The following is a 20954-nucleotide window of genomic DNA, read 5'->3' as shown; positions in this document are numbered from 1 at the left end:
GAAGATGAGAAGAAGGTGGCCTTTATAAGTGCTCCTTCTGACTGGAAAATTTCCCCAATTAAATCCTTTTAAACACTTAGGTCTCACTTTGTCAGCTCTCTCAGGAAGACTTCCCTGACCACCTCTTTCTCAAGTTTGAATTGGGGACAGTTTCATAATTAGCAGCAATATCTCCTTATACTTACCCCTGAGGTACTTCTAATGGGATTTAAACTGAGTGTATCCAGTGACAGCAAAGTCTGTCATCTCATAATTCACACAGGCTGGTGTCCCCTGAGATGTGGCTAGTCTTTCTGTGTCATGCATTCTTTATTGTTGTTTTATAATGTATTAGAAATAAAATATTTAAAATACATAAGAATAAGGAATAGAAGCAACTCCCACTTATCCACCTCCTATTTTAATTAAAGAACTGTAACTTACCTTTGCTGTTGTTGTCTTTATGCACATTTATCTTTTCCATTTTTCTCTCTAATCAGGTAAGCAAAATGTTGAATTTATTTTTATCACTCCTTTGCTTTCCTTTATACTTTTACTACATATGTTAGCATCCTTACATTTATTTTCCATTAAACATAATGTTCCTGAATTTATCTAAATTATTTGTTTCTGAAATACATAATATTTTCTTATATAAAGATATCAAAATTTGTTTAGCATTTTCACTAATAGTGAGCATTTGGTTAGTTTCAAAGTTTAGGGTTTTTTTTTGTTGGTTGTTGATGTTCATAAACAGTATCTTCTAGTTAATATGTGCAAGAATTTTTCTAGAATATATACCAAAGAGTCAAATTGCTATATCATGAGGTATGTACATTCTCATCCTAATAGAAAATGTTAAATTCTTTCCAAAGTTGTCATATCTATTAATATTCCCACTCTCAGTGTATAAGAGTTCCAGTTGTTTCACAGCTTCACCAGCCCTTGAAAAAGTCAGTATTTTTCCTACTTGAGGGATATGAAATGATATAATTTTGGATTTAATAAGCATTTTTCTGATTTCTAATGAAACTGAACATTATTTCTTAAGTTTCTGGTAATTTATTATTACTCTTTTGTAAAGTTTAGTTATTTCAAGTTTTTTGTCCTTGGGGTGCAGGGTGAATTGTTCTTGGGGTGCAGGGTGGCTTAAGTTTTTAAATATTTTTGGAGCATTTATTTTACTTTTTTTTTGTTTTGCAACTATATTTGCAGATCTTTGGGTTTTAAAATTTTCTTTGTGGTAATAAGCATAATTTCTAATTAAAACAGTCAACATTGTCTATAATTTAATAGGATGATTTAAATATCTTATTTAATATACGTTTCTTAAGATATAGTATCCTATATAGTCTTCTCAATGTTTTATTGGTCTGACTTTCAAATTTAAATCCTTTATTCCTCTAGCATTATGTGAATTCACCTTATTTACTTAATTCTGACTTGGAGGGAGATGATTTTATATAAACTGTGAGGTAAAGATTAGGTTTCTTTTTTTTATCTGAAAACTAATGGTCCAGCCCTGACTGGTTGGCTCAGTGGTAGAGTGTCGGCCTGGTGTGTATAAGTCCTGGGTTCAATTCCCTGCCAGGGCACACAGGAGAAGTACCCATCTGCATCTCCACCCTTCCTCCCTTCCCTTCTCTCTATCTCTCTCTTCCTGTTTTGCAGCCAATGCTCCACTGGAGCAAAAGTTGGCCCAGGCACTGAGGATGGCTCCATGGCCTCTGCCTCAGGCACTAAAATGATGCCGGTAGTAATGGAGCAATGCCACAGATGGTCAGAGCATCGCCCCCTAGTGGGCTTGTCAGGTGGAGCCCAGTGGGGCACATGCAGTAGTCTGTCTTTGCCTCCCTGCTTCTCATTTCAGAAAAATACAAACAAACAAAAAACAACTAATGGTCCAGCTCTACTTAGTAAAAAAATACACCCTTTTCCAAAAGAATCTTGATACTATCCCTGTTATCAATTTTCCATACCATGAGGGGTGTTTCTTTGCACCTCCTTCTGTTCTGGTGGTCCATTTGTCTGTCTCTGAACCAATACATACCACATCTTCAGTCTTGAGAACTGATACTGAAACTTCAATCATTCATCTTTTTCTTCTAGGAGAATTCATTCTAACTATTCTCAGGCATTTCTTTTCAATATAAAATCTTAAATCAATTCCCTGAATTTCATGAAAGTACTCGTTGGGATTTTAAAATGTGTACATTTATAATATTGAGGCTTGAATTCACAAAAGTGATACAGAGTGGGGCAAAAGCAGGTTCACAGTTGTTCTTACAGAAAATAATACAATAATTAACAAATAATAATGCAAGAATAAATACTGTGTTCCGCCTACTCAGAACTGTAAGCCTGCTTTTCTTCCACCTTGTACATCTCTCTATGCAATTTTCCTTAATATATTTCAATAAAATTGTATTTTTTCTTTTATTGTCTGATAAATATTATATTGTACTTATTCTTGGGTACAAATCTTTCTTAAGGATATGGTCAGTGGCATATTATTATTATTAAATTTCCTTTTTTTATTATTATTACATTTTTTTGTTGTTGCTTGTCCTTAAAAAGTAATTAATTCTTGTGTTTGATTTTGCAACAGAAACATTGCTAAATTTTATGTTCCAAATATATATATTTGCAATCCTTATCTATTTCACTTCATTTTCTTGCCTTATTGTTTAGACACAAAATTGAATAAAAATGTTACTAGAAGGCAACCTTGTCTTTTATTTTCTTCTTTTTTTTTTCCAAGCAAGAGGAGGGGAGATAGATAGAGAGACTCCTGTATGCACCCTGACCAGGATCCACCCAGCAACCCCCCGTCTAAGGCAGATGTTCTGCTGATCTGGAGCCCTGTTTGCAACTGAGTTACTTTTAGCACCTGAGGGCCCAGGGGCTGAAGTGCTCAAAAATGTTGAGCCACAGCTGTGGGAGGTGAAGAGAGATAGAGAAGGGGAAGAGGGAGGGGTAGAGAAGGAGATGGTGGCTTCTTCTGTGTGCCCTGACTAGGAATCAAATCCAGAATACCCACACGCTAGGCTGATGCTCTACTGCTGAGTCAACTGGCAAAGGCCAACCTTGTCTTTTATGATCTGAAAGAGAACATCTTTAATATTCTATTAAATTATTTTTGAGTATTTTATCTAGCTTTTGTATATTTAAGAGTTCTTTTTTATTCTTAACTTACTGTTTTTATCAACCAAAATTAAATTTCATCAAAAGCTTTTATGACTCTATTAAGATAATAATCTAATTTTTCTCACTTAAACTTTTGATATTAAAAATGAATATAATAGGATTTCTAATTTTAAACAAAACTCAGAATGCTGGAATAGAACCCAAATTATTTAAGATATATTACCATTTGAAATAATCCCACTATTTTCTGCTAATATATATAGAATTTTTTCATTCATATTCATGAATAAGATGGTTCTACAAAATTTCTTTTCTGTCTTTGTCAGGTTTTGCTATACAAGATTAACTTAGTCTTCTAGAATTACTTGAAGGGAGATGTTTTCCCTTTTTAAAAAAATTTTTATTGATTTTAGAGAAAGAGGAAGAGGGGAGAGAGAGACAGGAACCTCGATCTGTTCCTGTGTGTGCCCTGAGCAGAGATCAAACCGGCAACCCCTGCGCTTCAGGCTGACGCTCTAATCAACTGAGCTCTCTGGCTGGGGCTCCCTTTATCTATTTGTGTTCTCTACATTATTTTTTGTAAGATCAAACCACTTGCTCCTTGAATGTTTGATAAAATTTGCATATAAGATTATCTGGATCTGGTATTTTAGCTTAGCAAATGTTTTTAGTTACTGATTCAATTTTTTATCTTTTTTATAATTTTATTTTTTAATTACAGTTTACATTCAATATTATTTTGTATTAGTTTCAGGTGTACAGCACAGTGGATAAGTAATCATATACTTTACACTGATTCATTTTCCTTATGGTTCATTCAGGTGTTTTCATTCTGCACGAATAGTTGTGATTAGCGACATAGTTCTACAAACTTGTCTGTTTTCTAATCTTCTCATTCAAATTGTACATATAATTCTCTCTCTCTCTCTCTCTCTTTGTAATTTTTGATCCATTATAACCCCCTTTTCATTTTTTTGTCTCTTTTATTTTACTTGATCAATCAAGGTATTTCAGTTTTACTTTTTTAAAAAAAATTTGGTTTAATTAGTTACTTTTGATATGTTTGTTTTCTAGTATTTTTGTTTTAGTTTGTTTTGCTTTTGGTTTTTTGCTGGGATTTTTTTAGATTTTTTTTTTTTTTTTTTTGGACTATGTCAAACTAAAAATCTTTTTTTTTTTTTTTTTTTTTATAATTTTATTTTTTTAATGGGGTGACATCAATAAATCAGGATACATATATTCAAAGATAACAAGTCCAGGTTATCTTGTCATTCAATTATGTTGCATACCCACCACCCAAAGTCAGATTGTCCTCCGTCACCCTCTATCTTGTTCTCTCTGTGCCCCTCCCCCTCCCCCTTTCCCTCCCCCATTCCCCCTCCCCCCCGTAACCACCACACTCTTATCAATGTCTCTTAGTTTCCCTATTATGTCCCACCTACGTATGGAATAATACAGTTCCTGTTTTTTTCTGATTTACTCATTTCGCTTCGTATCATGTTATCAAGATCCCACCATTTTGCTGTAAATGTTCCGATGTCATCATTTCTTATGGCTGAGTAGTATTCCATAGTGTATATGTGCCACATCTTCTTTATCCAGTCATCTATTGATGGGCTTTTTGGTTGTTTCCATGTCCTGGCCACTGTGAACAATGCTGCAATAAACATGGGGCTGCATGTGTCTTTACGTATCAATGTTTCTGAGTTTTGGGGATATATACCCAGTAGAGGAATTGCTGGGTCATAAGGTAGTTCTATTTTCAGTTTTTTGAGGAACCACCATACTTTCTTCCATAATGGTTGTACTACTTTACATTCCCACCAACAGTGGATGAGGGTTCCTTTTTCTCCACAGCCTCTCCAACATTTGCTATTACCTGACTTGCTAATAACAGCTAATCGAACAGGTGTGAGGTGGTATCTCATTGCCGTTTTGATTTGCATTTCTCTAATAGCTAAAGAAGATGAGCATCTTTTCATATATCTGTTGGCCATTTGTATTTCTTCCTGGGAGAAGTGTCTATTCATATCCTCTTCCCAATTTTTTATTGGATTGTTTGTTTGTTTGTTGTTGAGTTTTATGAGTTCTTCGTATATTTTGGATATTAAGCCCTTATCTGAGCTGTTGTTTGAAAATATCATTTCCCATTTAGTTGGCTTTCTGTTTATTTTGTTATCAGTTTCTCTTGCTGAGCAAAAACTTCTTAGTCTGATGTAGTCCCATTCATTAATTTTTGCCTTCACTTCTCTTGCCATTGGAGTCAAATTTATAAAATGCTCTTTAAAACCCAGGTCCATGAGTTGAGTACCTATGTCTTCTTCTATGTACTTAATTGTTTCAGGTCTTATGTTTAGATCTTTGATCCATTTTGAGTTAACTTTTGTACAGGGGGAGAGACTGTAGTCCAGTTTCTTTCTTTTGCATGTGGCTTTCCAATTTTCCCAGCACCATTTCTTGAAGAGGCTTTCTTTTCTCCATTATGTGTTGTTGGCCCCTTTATCAAAAATTATTTGACTATATATATGTGGTTTTATTTCTGGACTTTCTATTCTGTTCCATTGGTATGAGTGTCTATTTTTCTGCCAATACCATGCTGTTTTGATTGTCGTGGCCCTATAATAGAGTTTGAAGTCAGGTATTCTTATGCCCCCAGCTTCATTCTTTTTCTTTAGGATTGCTTTGGCTATTCGGGGTTTTTTATAGTTCCATATAAATCTGATGATTTTTTGCTCTATTTCTTTAAAAAATGTCATTGGAAGTTTGATGGGAATTGCATTAAATTTGTATATTGCTTTGGGTAATATAGCCATCTTGATTATATTTATTCTTCCTAGCCAAGAACAAGGTATATTCTTCCATCTCATTATATCTTTTTCAATTTCTCTTAACAATGGTTTATAGTTTTCATTATATAAGTCCTTTACATTCTTTGTTATGTTTATTCCTAAGTATTTTATTTTTTTTGTTGCAATCGTGAAGGGGATTATTCTTTTGAGTTCCTTCTCAGTTGTTTCATTGTTGGCATATAGAAAGGCTATTGACTTCTGTATGTTAATTTTGTATCCTGCGACCTTAATATATTGCCTTATTGTTTCTAGTAGTCTTTTTGTGGATTCTTTGGGGTTTTCGATGTATAGGATCATATCATCTGCAAAAAGTGATACCTTTACTTCTTCTTTTCCGATATGGATGCCTTTTATTTCTTTGTCTTGTCTGATTGCTCTGGCTAGAACCTCTAGTACCACATTAAATAAGAGTGGAGAGAGTGGACAACCCTGTCTTGTTCCTGATTTAAGGGGGAAAGCCTTCAGTTTAGTGCCATTTCATATGATGTTAGCTGATGGTTTATCATATATGGCCTTTATCATGTTGAGATATTTTCCTTCTATACCCATTTTGTTGAGAGTCTTAAACATAAAATTGTGTTGTATTTTATCAAAAGCCTTTTCTGCATCTATTGATAGGATCATGTGGTTTTTGTTCTTTGTTTTGTTGATATGGTGTATTACATTAACCGTTTTACGTATGTTGAACCATCCTTGAGATTCTGGGATGAATCCCACTTGATCATGATGTATTATTTTTTTAATATGTTGTTGTATTCGATTTGCTAGTATTTTGTTTAGTATTTTAGCATCAGTATTCATTAGAGATATTGGTCTATAGTTTTCTTTTTTTGTGCCATCCTTGCCTGGTTTTGGTATGAGGGTTATGTTGGCCTCATAAAATGTGTTTGGAAGTATTGCTTCTTCTTCAATTTTTTGGAAGACTTTGAGTAGAATAGGAACCAAGTCTTCTTTGAATGTTTGATAAAATTCGCTGGTATAGCCGTCAGGGCCTGGACTTTTATTTTTGGGGAGGTTTTTAATGGTTTTTTCTATTTCTTCTCTACTGATAGGTCTGTTTAGGCTTTCTGCTTCTTCTTGACTCAGTCTAGGAAGGTTGTATTGTTCTAGGAATTTATCCATTTCTTCTAGGTTGTTGAATTTAGTGGCATAAAGTTTTTCGTAGTATTCTACAATAATTCTTTGTATATCTACGGTGTCCGTGGTGATTTCTCCTCTTTCATTTTGGATTTTGTTTATATGAGTTCTTTCTCTTTTTTCCTTGGTAAGTCTTGCCAAGGGTTTGTCAATTTTCTTGATCTTTTCAAAGAACCAGCTCCTTGTTCTATTAATTTTTTCTATAGTTTTTCTGTTCTCTAATTCATTTATTTCTGCTCTGATTTTTATTATCTCCTTTCTTCGGCTGGTTTTGGGTTGTCTTTGTTCTTCTTTTTCTAGTTCCTTAAGGTGAGAAGTTAAGTGGTTCACTTGGGCTCTCTCTTGTTTGTTCATATATGCCTGAAGCGATATGAACTTCCCTCTTATCACTGCTTTTGCTGTATACCATAGATTCTGATATGTCGTATTGTCATTTTCATTAGTCTGTATATATCTTTTGATCTCTGCACTTATTTCTTCTTTGACCCATTCATTTTTTAAAAGTATGTTGTTTAGTTTCCACATTTTTGTGGGATTTTTTCCCTCTTTTTTGCAGTTGAATTCTAGTTTCAAGGCTTTATGATCAGAAAATATGCTTGGTACAACTTCAATTTTTCTGAATTTGCTGATGTTGTTTTTGTGGCCCAACATATGGTCAATTCTTGAGAATGATCCATGTACACTGGAGAAAAATGTATACTCAGTCACTTTGGGATGAAATGTCCTGTAGATGTCTATCATATCCAGGTGCTCTAGTGTTTTGTTTAAGGCCACTATATCTTTGTTGATTCTCAGTTTGGATGACCAATCTAGAGCCGTCAGCGGTGTATTGAAGTCTCCAAGTATGATTGTATTTTTGTCAGTTTTTGTTTTAAGATCAATAAGTAGCTGTCTTATATATTTTGGTGCTCCTTGGTTTGGTGCATATATATTAAGAATTGTTATGTCTTCTTGATTCAGTGTCCCCTTAGCCATTATGAAATGGCCATTTTTGTCTCTGAGTACTTTTCCTGTCTTGTAGTCAGCATTATCCGATATGAGTATTGCTACACCTGCTTTTTTTTGAATGTTATTTGCTTGGAGTATTGTTTTCCAGCCTTTCACTTTGAATTTGTTTTTATCCTTGTTACTTAGATGAGTTTCCTGTAGGCAGCATACAGTTGGATTTTCTTTTTTAATCCATTCTGCTACTCTGTGCCTTTTTATTGGTGAGTTTAATCTGTTTACATTTAGTGTAATTATTGATACTTGTGAGTTCCCTATTGCCATTTTATATCTTGCTTTTTGTTAGTTTTGTGTCTTGTTTGATCCTTCTCTTTCATTTTTCTATCTTTTGTTTTTATTTGGTTGTATTCCATACATCTTTCCTCTGTTGCTATCTTTTTTATCTCATGTGCTTCTGTGGTGGTTTTTTCAATGGTGGTTACCTTTGAGTAATGAAAAGGGTCCCTACCCTGTTCATTGTAGCGAACTATTTTGTGAGGACTTTTGCACTCCATCGTCCTTTGCTACTGTTAATCTCCATCTTCTCCCCCTCTTTCTTTTTGTTGTTGTCACAGTTTAAATTTGGTTTTATTGTGTTCTTCTTGGAGCTTTTACTTGTGGCTCTGTTTTTTTTTGTTCTTTGTATCTGATTGGAGAACCCCCTTTAGTAATTCCTGGAGTGGGGGTTTTCTGATGATAAATTCCCTCATCTTTTCTGTATCTGTGAATGTTTTTATTTCTCCTTCATATTTGAAGGATAGCTTTGATGGGTATAGTATTCGTGGCTGAAAGTTCCTCTCTTTCAGGACTTTAAATATTGGGGTCCACTCTCTTCTAGCTTGTAGAGTTTCTGCTGAGAAATCTGATGATAATCTAATGGGCCTTCCTTTATATGTTGTATTCTTCTTTTCCCTGGCTGCCTTGAGAATTTTTTCTTTGCTGTTGGTTTGTGTCAATTTCATTATGATATGCCTTGGAGTAGGTTTGTTGGGGTTAAGAAAACTTGGAGTTCTGTTTGCTTCTTGAACTTGAGGCTTTAGTTCTTTCCACAGGCTTGGGAAGTTCTCATCTATTATTTGTTTGAGTATGTTCTCCATTCCATTTTCTCTCTCTTCTCCCTCTGATATACCTATTATTCTTATGTTATTCTTTTTGATGGAGTCAGATAATTCTTGTAGGGCTATCTCATTTTTTTTAATTTTTGAGTCTCTTTCTTCTTCTCTCTGTTGTGCCTCAAGTTGCTTGTCTTCTATTTCACTAATCCTCTCTTCTATCTGACCTGTTCTATTAGCTAAGCTTGTTATTTTGTTTTTCAGCTCGTGAATTGAGTTTTTCATCTCTGTTTGATTTGTTTTTATAGTTTCAATTTCCTTGGACATATATTCTTTGTGTTCATTGAGTTGTTTTCTGAGCTCCCTAAATTGCCTTTCTGTGTTTTCTTGTATATCTCGGAGGATTTTTAGTATTTCTATCTTGAATTCTCTGTCATTTAGCTCCAAGGTTTCCAATATATTAAATTTTTTCTCCATAGATTTTTCTTCATCTAGCTGTGTTACCTCTCTTTCTTTTGTATCCATGATATTCGATTTTCTCTTCCTTAATGGCATCTGAGGGTGGTTTTGTTGATAGTATTAATGAGATTTAATAAAGAATAAAAAGTTAAAAAAAATAACAATAAAAAAAATAAAAAATTGAAAAGAGTTGTTTTTTTTTAAAAAAAATTAATAATGAAATAAAGAAAAATAAAATAAAAATTAAAAAAAAGGAAATTATTCACCCCCTCCTTTTTTCCTCTCCTCTCCTCTCCTCTCCCCTCTTTTTTGAGAAAATCTTGTGGTGGACTGTGAATTATAACAAACAATGCCTGTGATGGAGGGCCTGAATTGGGGAAAAGTAATAAAGGGGCCAAAAAAAAAAAGATAAAAAAAAAAAAGGAAAGTAAAAAGAAAAAAAAAGAGCGTATGGACCCACAAAAAGCAAATAAGGAAAAAATTTGGGTCAAGAATGAAATGATTTGCTTTTAGGTGTTGGTTGTCTAAGAGTTATGATGAGAGGAATAAGAGGAAAACTGAAAAATGGGGGGACAAATTAAAAAATTACTATTGTATTTAGTGGAACAAGAACTAGATAATATGGAGAGCCAGGGATGAGAGCACTGCTAGTGAGTTAAAAGGAGAAGTAAAAACCCCCCAAAATGCCACAAACATAGGTTTGAGTCCCAGATAAGATAATTTGTTTGTTATTGAGGTTTGAATGAGAGGAGATGTAAAGGAGAAAGGAAGAAACTAATATAGAGGGAGAAAAGAAAGAGAGAGAAAAAAAGAGGTAACCACTAAAAGAAGAAAAAAGAAAGGAGAGAGAGAGAGAGAGAGAGTTAAGGGTTTTGGAGTGCAACCCTCATAGAGAGAAAGGAAGAGAAGAGAAAAGATAATGGGAGATGTAACACTTATGGGTAGTGTAGTTCAAGGAGAGGAGAGAGTAAGACCGGTAGAGAGTTAATCGGCCAAATTGGAGGAGGAAAAAAAAGTATCAAGAATGAAGATAAGAGAAACAAACGAACAAATATAATAAAATGGGATAGGTTATAAAGTCTGAAGATTATTCTTGATTTTGAGAGGTTATCTTCTTGCTTTTTCTTTTCTCTCCCTCTTCCTGGTCGGTGACTCTGTACCCTGGGTTCTGCCCCTTTGGCACGCTCAGGTAGAGGTTTGCAGTTGATAAGTCTCTATGGCAATGTCATGTATTGTGCTTTAGTCTCGTTGGCAGTCGAAGCTCAATAGCATTTATAGGCTCCGACAGTGAGAGAGTCCGTGTTCCTGGAGCCTTTCTCCTAGTCTTTCCTTCCTTAATTAGTAGCCTGATAATCCAGCTATGGGGTTGCTGCTGCCTCTGCCTGGATAGTAAGAGGCTCAAAGAGCTGGCAACTCCCCACTCTATTTCCACTCAGCACAGGGCTCTGGGTAAGGCTCAGTCAGTCAGAGCTGCTAGCATAATCAGGCGGGCTTTCTGCCCACTCAAAGACCTCTGGCTCTGCCACTCTGTCTGGTAACACAAGCGGGCGTCCACTTCCGGGGCGCTTGGAGGAAACTCTCACTCACTGTCTGCGACCAGGATATCCGGCCAGCAGTCTCACGCTCTGAGTGAAACCCCCAACCGCAGGGAAAAGTTGTAGCGTTGGAATTGAGTCTCACTCCGTCCCCGTGCGCGGCTTTTGCAAGGCGCTGGGGCGGCTCGAGATTCCGCTTTGGCCCACACAAAGGCCCCTGACTCTGCCCCTCTGTGCGATAACACGGGCGCGCACTGCCGAGGCACTCGGAGGAATCGCTCACTCCTTATCTGCGCGCGCAAACCAGGATATGAGGCCGGCCGCGGTTCCCTCTGAGTGAAACACCCTCCAGCACGGAAAATCTCCACCGTTGGAATTGAGTCTCGCTCCGTCCTCGTGCGCGGCTTTTGCAAGGCGCTGGGGCGGCTCGAGATTCCGCTTTGGCCCACACAAAGGCCCCTGACTCTGCCCCTCTGTGCGATAACACGGGCGCGCACTGCCGAGGCACTCGGAGGAATTGCTCACTCCTTATCTGCGTGCGCAAACCAGGATATGAGGCCGGCCGCGATTCCCTCTGAGTGAAACACCCTCCAGCACGGAAAATCTCCACCGTTGGAATTAGTTCTCACTCCCTCCCGTGCGTGGCTTTCCCAGGAAGAAATTCTCGCCCACTAACTGCACACCGACCAGGAGACTGGGTAAAATGGCCGCTCTGCTTTTCTTTCTTTGTTTGGGTTTGGCGCGAGTGTTAGCTTGTATTGCCCGGGTTGCCACAGGATCAGATTTTCCTCGGCTTGGATCTCTGTGCCACAGCCTGGTTCAGCCGTTTGTGCTGCAGCGGCCTGGATCTATTCACCCCCTTTGCCCCCCTCAGTTTCTATATTCACAGTTACCAGAGAAAGCCGCCCTGTTTAGGTTAGTGAGGAAGGAGGAGCATTTCTTACTCCCTATTTCCTTCGGGATTTGGTTATATATTTAGCCAATTTTTCACTCAATCATACCTTTGGGTGTATTGCGAAGCATTTGGAAGCTCCAAGCATAGGTTTTTCTGTTTCTGGTTGAAGATCTTGTTGAGTTTTGGGGGAGATTTATCGGTATCGCTTCCTACCCCGCCATTACTCTGACGTCATTCCTTTTTTAGATTTTTGTGGGGTGATTTATTCTCTTGTTCTTTTTCACATCCTTTAAGATGAGAAAATGAGGTAGATTTTGTTATTATTTGCAATCATTCGTGCTACCCTTTTTATTTATTTATTTATTTATTATTTTTCCTGAAGTGAGAAGCAGGGAGGCAGAGAGACAAACTCCTGCATGTGCCCAACTGGGCTCCACCTAGCTTGCCCATTAGGTGAAGATGCTCTGCCCAACTAGGGCATTGATCTATTGCAACCAGAGCCACTTTAGAGCCTGAGGTGGAGGCCATGGAGCCATCCTCAGCACCTGGGCCAACTTTGCTTTAATGTAGTCTTGGCTGCGGGAGGGGAAGAGAGAGATAAAGAGAAGGGAGAGGGGGCAGGGTGGAGAGCAGATGGTCACCTCTCCAGTGTGCCCTGGCTAGGAATTGAACCTGGAACATCCACACACAGGGCTGATGTTCTACCTCTGAGCCAACCAACCAGGGCCCTGCTCTTTTAAATAAAAGGACCCTACCTCTCTGCCACTGATTTTGATTTAAACTCTGTAATGTGCTTTGGGAGATAAAATGTGAGCAGAGGGGGCAGGGTGCCAGTTCTTTACTCCTGATTCTTGGCAGAAGCTCTAAGAGGCGTGTGAATTGCTGGCACAGAAGCCAGACCTTCAGCCATGAAATAGGAAGCAGTAGAGTGGAGCCCAGACCATCAAAAGTCTCTAGCTGAACAGCAGCTGACCCAAGATTCTGTGTAACATGAGCAAGAAATGATTTTTTATTGTTAGAAGCACTAAGATTTTTTAGCTCATTTGTTACAATAGCAAACTTGACTAAAGCAGAAATTGGTATCTCCTGTAACAAAAACTCAGTCTGTGCTGACCTTGGGACCAAGAGACACATCACAAAGAAACTGCTATTGGAGGCTGGAGGAAAAGGTGATCCATAGTATGCAGTGACACAACATTGAACAAACTTGCAATAACATAAAAAGCAAATAATTTATCTAATGATTGAATAGATATAAGGAAGAAATTTTAAAGCAGAATGTTACTAGTGTGACTTGGTTATTTTTCCCCCAGAATTGTCAGACAAACTCAGAAAAGAATTGAGTTGCTTTGCAAGCAGGGAAGAAGGAGAAATGAGAGTAACTGGGAATTGTAGGGATTGCAGAGTTGGTACACAGAGTGTTTCTATTACTAAATGATAAATGAAAATGCTTTGAGCAATAAAGGCCTCATTAAGACTCAGATGAACATATATGCCCAAACAAAGGGCATTGCCATTCACAACCTTTGTTAAAAATGCTACATGGTTAAAATGACCCCTAGATAATTATGTCAGTTGCATAAAAATGGCTTTGCAAGCCTGACCAGGTGGCGGTGCAGTGGATAGAACACCAGACTGAGATGCAGAGGACCCAGGTTAGAAACCCCAAGGTCACCAGCTTGAGTGCGGGCTCACCAGCTTGAGTGTAGGATCATGAATATGACCTCATGGTGGCTGGCTTGAAGCCCAAGGTTGCTGGCTTGAGCCCAAAGTCTCTGTCTTGCGCAAGGGGTCACTCGCTCTGCTGTAGCCCTCTGTCAAGGCACATATGAGAAAGCAATCAATGAACAACTAAGGAGCCGCAAAGAAAAATTGATGCTTCTCATCTCTCCCTTACTATCTGTCTGACCCTCTCTGTTCTTCTCTCTCTCTCAATCTCTCTCTCTCTCTGTATGTCACCAAAAAAAGAAACAAAAAAAGGCTCAGCAGAAAAGATATGCCCACAGTCTCTTTAAAGCCTGGTAGCTCAAGTTATCTTTTAAGTCCAGAAAGAAAGATTTATTTTAAAAGAACACAGGGATTAAGAGGAAAGGCTATTTGCACTATTTCTGATTGAAATTTAAAAAAAAAATTAACAATATTTGTGGAAGCCTTGTTGTCAAAGTTCTAATAACCAGAATTAAAAGAAACTAACTACTAAGACATAAAACATTCTGGGTACCCCAGTTTTCTATAAGGACTGAACAGGTTTGACAGGCTAGTCAGCCCCCAAAGTTGTATATTACCCACAGCCATTCTGAGATGTGGCCAACAAAGATAACAAGAAAGAAGTCTTTTCCAGAGAGAGGGAACTAAGAAAACAATGGCTGTGCAGAATGAAGGCCTAAACAAGTGATACTTCTTATCCACTTTCCAATGGGAGTGTACTGTATTTCCTCATGCATAAGATGCTCCCATGTATAAGATGCACCTTAATTTGGGGGCCCGAAATTTGAAAAAAAAGTGTATCACATAAAGTTATTGAACTCAAGTTTTATTCATCATAAAATTCATACAAAACTCCCGTCCATTAGCTTGTCCTCATCTGTGTCTGATGACGAATCACTGTCTTCAACAATGAGCGCAAAAACAAGTGCAAGAAAAGCAGGAGCAGAGGGACAGCTGTCAGAGCGAAGGGGGATGAGGGGATGGGGTCAGAGAAAGTGAAGGGATTAGTGACGTTATATATACATAACAGAGATACAGATAACAGGACAGCAAATCCCAGAGAGAAGGGGGGGAGGGTGTTAGGGGGAGGGGGGCAGAGGGGGTATAATGGGGGACATGGGGGTAGGGGTGAGGGAGTTATATTCAGAGGGACACTTGAATCCATGTTAACACAATAAATTAAAGTTAATAAAAATTTTAAAAAAACAAACTATGGAATTACATTTTGTAAAAAAGCCAGAAATGCAACTAAAAAAAATCTACAACCACTGTATAATACACACCCAGTTCTAAGACCCCAAATTTTTCTAGGAAAGGTGCATCTTATACATGGGGGAAATACAGTATGTTGCAGTTATATCTACTGTGCTATGATTATATATTTGAGGGAAGTACCCCTTTATCCCTTTTATCTGATAGATCTCCAAATCTTTACCTGATGACAAAACTATCATGAGACCCTAGATTTTGAGCTTTTTGCCCAGAGAGCCTGAGATATTCAAGGTTTCTTCATTAGGAGTGGCACTGAACATCTTCTGAATGCAGAAGGAAGAAAACCACTTGTCTTTTTATCAAGATAACACACAGTCATGTATTTCCTTATAATACAGCCCAACCTGTTGGCTTTGGGCTTGGGCATGGACTTGCTTTGACAATGTGCCAGTTGTGCTTAAAAGCTTTGAGGTACAAATAAGTTTCCACCATTGCTCTTGCTCTTTACCTCACTTTAAAAATAAGAATAGACTGGTCCCCACAGAGGGTCTTTCATCCTGAGCCTTGGAATGAAGAGACACTTGAGCAGAGCCACTGAGGCCGAGCAGCAGCTGACTCCCAGCTCCGTGTAACGTGAGGAGGAAATACATTTCAGTCATTGTAAGACACTGAGGTTCACAGTAGTTTGTGACCACAGAAAATCTAATCAAAAGAGTTACTTAGTTCATTACTTTTCATACTTTATTTTCCTAATTAAAAAAAATCAGGTTATAACATTTTCTCTAAGTATTGCTTTTAGCTGTATTCCACAAAGTTTGATAGGTAATAGGCTCATAACCATTCTATTCCAAGTATTTTTTAATTTCTGTTTTCATTTTTTGTCTCATGTCTAATTTAAAGTGATTTTTGCAATGTTAAAATATTTGGGAGAATTGTAGCTACTATTTGTATTGCTTTCTAATTCGATTGGATTTTAGTAAGAAAAGGCGACTCAGATTATACCAACTCTTTGTGACACATTCATTAGTCACTTTTAATAAATGTCACAAGTGCAGTGAAATAAAAGTATGCTGGTGCAAAGGCCAAAACCAAGCAAGCATATTAAAACAACACAACATCACCAACAACAGAACACACACCATTTGTATTCCCCAAGTGACTGATAAGTATGCTTCACTTAGTTACATTTTCTCAGGTGCACCTAGGAAAGCTTCATCTGGAACCAGTATCTAGAAAACCCTCTGCCAAGAGAGAGGTTCAATGATAGAAATTAAAAAAAAAAAAAAAAAAGAAACCATTTGTTCATGTAAACAAAGGGTGTTAAGGCTGGGGGCCGGGGAGAGGAGATCAGTGGGAATAACTGCTGGCCTGGGGCAAAAACACGGGTTTACTGTAACAGAATAAGAACCTGGAGATGTCGTCACAGCCTCTCCATCATCCATCACAGCTCTTACCCCTCCCCCACCCAGCAATAAATGTATTGTCAATCAGAAGCAGAAAGCAGGCATGGGCTTTTCCTCCTTCCTTCTCTCCTTTCCTTCTTCTATTTCCTTCTCATTTATTGAGTACCTACTGTGTTCCCAGCATTATGAGGATGATTGCATCTCAGCCTCTACTTTCAAGCTGTTACACATTCATATAGACACTAATAACAATAATGAAAGACATGCTTTCTAGAAAGTACGGGGTGCTAGGAAACAAATGAGAAACGAACCAGCCTACCCCACATGAAGGAAGGATGGTAAGTATTTCCAAGTTTGAAACAAGAACTTGTCTGGGCTCTCAAGAAAACTGTCACTCTGGTTTTCCTGCTCGGAATATGTAGAAATCAGGAATGCAATTTAGATTACCAATCAGTGCATCAGTTTCCTAGGGAGAAAGATAGTTGAATTCTTACAGCATTTTTGCACATGCCAATGCTGTAAGGTTTTCTCTAGGTGATTACATAAGTTTTGTTCTTTCCAGTCAAGACAGCATTACTCAGGCCCTGTTAGTCAGACAATAACCAGTCATACAAAATCATTTTCAAAGCTGTTAGCATTTCCTTAAAAACTTCTTCCAGTTCTAATGTCATTAAGAAATGAGAAATTTAACTTTTATAATCCCATAAAATTTTATAATCCCATAAGCCCAGCATGGCAGTGAGATAGGTGTTCTTTGTTTGTTTGTTTTTTAATATTAAATTTATTGGGTAACATTGGATCACATAGGTTTCAAGTGTACATTTTGATGATACGTGATCTGTATGTTGTATTGTGTGCCCACCATTCAAAGTCAAACTCTCTTTCCTCACCATAATTTTGGTGCCGTATATGTTCTTTGGATGAGCATGTCACTGCCTACAAGGTGTCCTTATTCAGGAGGCACTGCTGAGCTAACTTTCTGATGATTTTTCCGGTTTCCTCCTTTAATAAGAAAAAAGACAGGATCATATCAGAGGTAAGTAAAATCCAGATATAATCCAAATATTTTCAGAAACAAGTTACAAACATCACTCTCTGATATTTTCAACTACTATTGTGATGAGACATTTAGAACTATCCCCTTGGTGAATCACTCTAGAGAATTTCAGTGGGAATCTGAATCATACTTCCTCCAATCTGGAGCATGAGTCATATATCATTTCCAGAAGTGAGCAGTTTACTCATTTCTTTATGGAAGAATGTGTTTCGTTATTTTACTATAGAAAATAACATAATTACAAAAAGCTCTTGGAAAAATACAAATGGCAGACATTTTAATTGTTCCATCACCTTTAAGGAGTTACATTCACTTCTAGTAGTCTCCCTTGTCTTCAGAATATATGTTCAGGACCCCCAGTGGTTGACTGAAATGGGACATACGGAACCACATATTTATATATTACACTACATATATAACATATATATATATAATATTTTTTTCTTATACATACATACCTATGGTAAAGTTTAGTTTATAAATTAGGTGAAGAGACTAACAACAATAACTAATAATAAAATAGAACAATTTTAACCACTATACTGTAATGAAAGGTATGTGATTGTGGTCTCTCTCTCTGGTAACTGATCTGATAACCAAAATGGCGGCTAAGGGACTAAGGAGCAATAGTGTTCACAGTGAGCATACACTGGACAAAAGGATGATTCACATCCTGGACATGATGGAGCAAGATAGTGTGAAATTTTGTCATGTTACTCAGGACTTGCATAATTTAAAACTTATAAAACTGTTTCCTTCTGAAATTTTCCATTTAATATTTTCAACTTTTGGTTGACCATATTAACTGATTCCAGGGACAGTGAAACCACAGATAAGGAAAGAAGTACTGTATTTACTAATTACCTAAGAGTACCTAAGAGACATTTTCTAGACACTAAACAGATAAAATCTACTGTGATGAAAAAAAATCACTGTATGTTTTCAACGAATGTGCAAACTATAGACTTATTGTTTTTTGCCCTAGAAATTGTTGATAAGCTGGTCATTAAGGTAAGGTTATTTGATTTAACTCTCTACTTCAGCTATGAAAGGTCATTAATAATCTGTATTGCTTATAAATGTCATTTCCAATAGAAATATAATATGAGCCACATATTTAATTTAAAATCTTCTAGTGGTAACATTTTAAAAAGTAAAATTAAATTATTAAAATTACTTCAATGATATGTTTTATTCAACTGAATATATCCCAAATATTATCATGTAAATACACAATCAATATAAAAATATTAATGAACTAATTTTGTGGGTTTTGTTGCACAGCATCTGAAATTCAGTGAGGATTTTACACTTTTAATGCATATCAATTTGGGTTTTTTGTTGTTGTTGTTGTTTGTATTTTTCTGAAGCTGGAAACGGGGAGAGACAGTCAGACAGACTCCCGCATGCGCCTGCCCGGGATCCACCCGGCACACCCACCAGGGGCGATGCTCTGCCCCTCCGGGGTGTCGCTCTGCCGCGACCAGAGCCACTCTAGCGCCTGGGGCAGAGGACAAGGAGCCATCCCCAGCGCCCGGGCCATCTTTGCTCCAATGGAGCCTCGGCTGCGGGAGGGGAAGAGAGAGACAGAGAGGAAGGAGGGGGAGTGGAGAAGCAAATGGGCGCTTCTCCTATGTGCCCTGTCCGGGAATCGAACCCAGGTCCCCCGCACACCAGGCCGACGCTCTACCGCTGAGCCAACTGGCCAGGGCCTAATGCATATCAATTTGTACTAACCATATTTCAAGCATTTAGTAGTTGCATAGAGCTAATGGTTAACATATTTAGATAGCTCAGGTTAAAATATAAATTAATTGTTAAGTGTTTATATTGTTTATAACACAGGAAGGAAGAAAATATAGTAATCAGTGCAACAGTTTATTAAAGTCAGAGAGGTTTAATACATTAAACGTCTAAATAAAGTTGAGAATAATAAATGTAAAGACTGTATAAAATTCATATTCAGATTCACAAATAAACAGAGATCCCTTTAAGAAACTGAAAGTTATTGTTTCTCCTATTTATATGGGATTGCATTTGTTTTTAATTTATGTCAATGTGTTTTAAATTGTCTTGTTTACAGGGTGGACAGTTCTTAGTATAATAAGTCACCAGAATAGCAAATGCAATGACTTTTTGGCCTTGTACAGAGGAAATCCTATACTATACGGAGCTGCTGGACTTCAGGGTGGGGTTCTGTTATTCTGAAGAACAAGCCAGTCAAATTAATCAAGGCTTCATTCAGAGCCAAAACCAAAATAACTACTGCTTGCTTGAGTTGGACTTCAATGTGTCCTGAGAATGGAGAACAATTTGATGTAATCACAAACTACATGTGTTGAGTACTTGACATATTCCATGCAGTGTGTTATTCCCTGGGATTATTAGTAAGATTTTTTTAGGGAAAAGTCAAGAATAAATTGGGTTATTTTCTGGTAATAAATACATCAACTTTTAGTGAATGCAGGATTTGTGAGAAGGGAGGACATAGTGGTAAAAAAAAAATGTAATTCTCTGATATCTGAACTGTGAATTTTTAAGCAAAGTCAGACTGTTAACAAAAGATACAAGAAAGTACTGGAATGTATGACAGAGGAATTGGACCCAGAGACATTGACTTATGTGAGCCATGTAACAAAGGAAGATTTAAATTAAGATTATTTGAGCTTTGAATCAACAGTCACAGAGTACCCTTGGGCATTTGTATTCACATCTTCAAGTCTACCTGAGCCAGTACTATTCATGCTCAAAATACTGTCATCATTACTTTGTTATTATTATTCTATACTTTATGCATTTGGTATAAGATTTAATATCCAATCTTATAAAAAAAATAAACAAACAAAACAGTGTTTAAACAACATCTAGTTACTTTAAAACACAACCAAAAAATTGATTTGCCAACCATACTTCTGGGGCTAGCTGACCCATAGATTCAAGAATGACACTTGGAGAACAAAGATTCCAATTCATTATCATTTTATAATAACAGTAAGTCATAGTCTGATAAGATCTTGGTACAACATTGCCAGATTTTACTTTGTTCTGAATAAAGCTGAGTGTGAGATAATTGCCAGCATGAGCCCTATAATCCCCAAGAGCCCTAAATGAATGCCAAAACACAGAAGTTACCTCAGTGGTGGGATTCAAGTCATTTAACAATCTGTTCTCGGCCCTAATAACCATTTTAAGTATAAAAAAACTATATACCAAAAGGTAGTTTATTATTTCATGCAGTTAATACTTTAAGAACAATAAGAGAAGTACACAAAACCAAATTATGTTATGAGTTTTAAAATGTTAATTAAAAAATATTATATAACAGCTGACAAAAAAACAAAACTGTTATTTAAGATATTTCCATATTGCTTCTTGATCGGCATCCTCACTTGCAATTTTTTTTGTCTATGGATGAAATGAACATTACTACAGGTACTGTTGCGCAGATTAACATTAAAAAAGAGTGAGAAATGTAAACTTGTGATTTTCACATTGGGCGGCTGCCCAAGTGCCCACCTTAGAGAGAACCCCAATTACA

The sequence above is a fragment of the Saccopteryx bilineata genome, chromosome 2 (assembly GCF_036850765.1).
Source record: "Saccopteryx bilineata isolate mSacBil1 chromosome 2, mSacBil1_pri_phased_curated, whole genome shotgun sequence".
NCBI lineage: Eukaryota > Metazoa > Chordata > Mammalia > Chiroptera > Emballonuridae > Saccopteryx > Saccopteryx bilineata.
The sequence above is the reverse complement of the archived record's forward strand: the minus strand, read 5'-3'. Positions refer to the sequence as shown.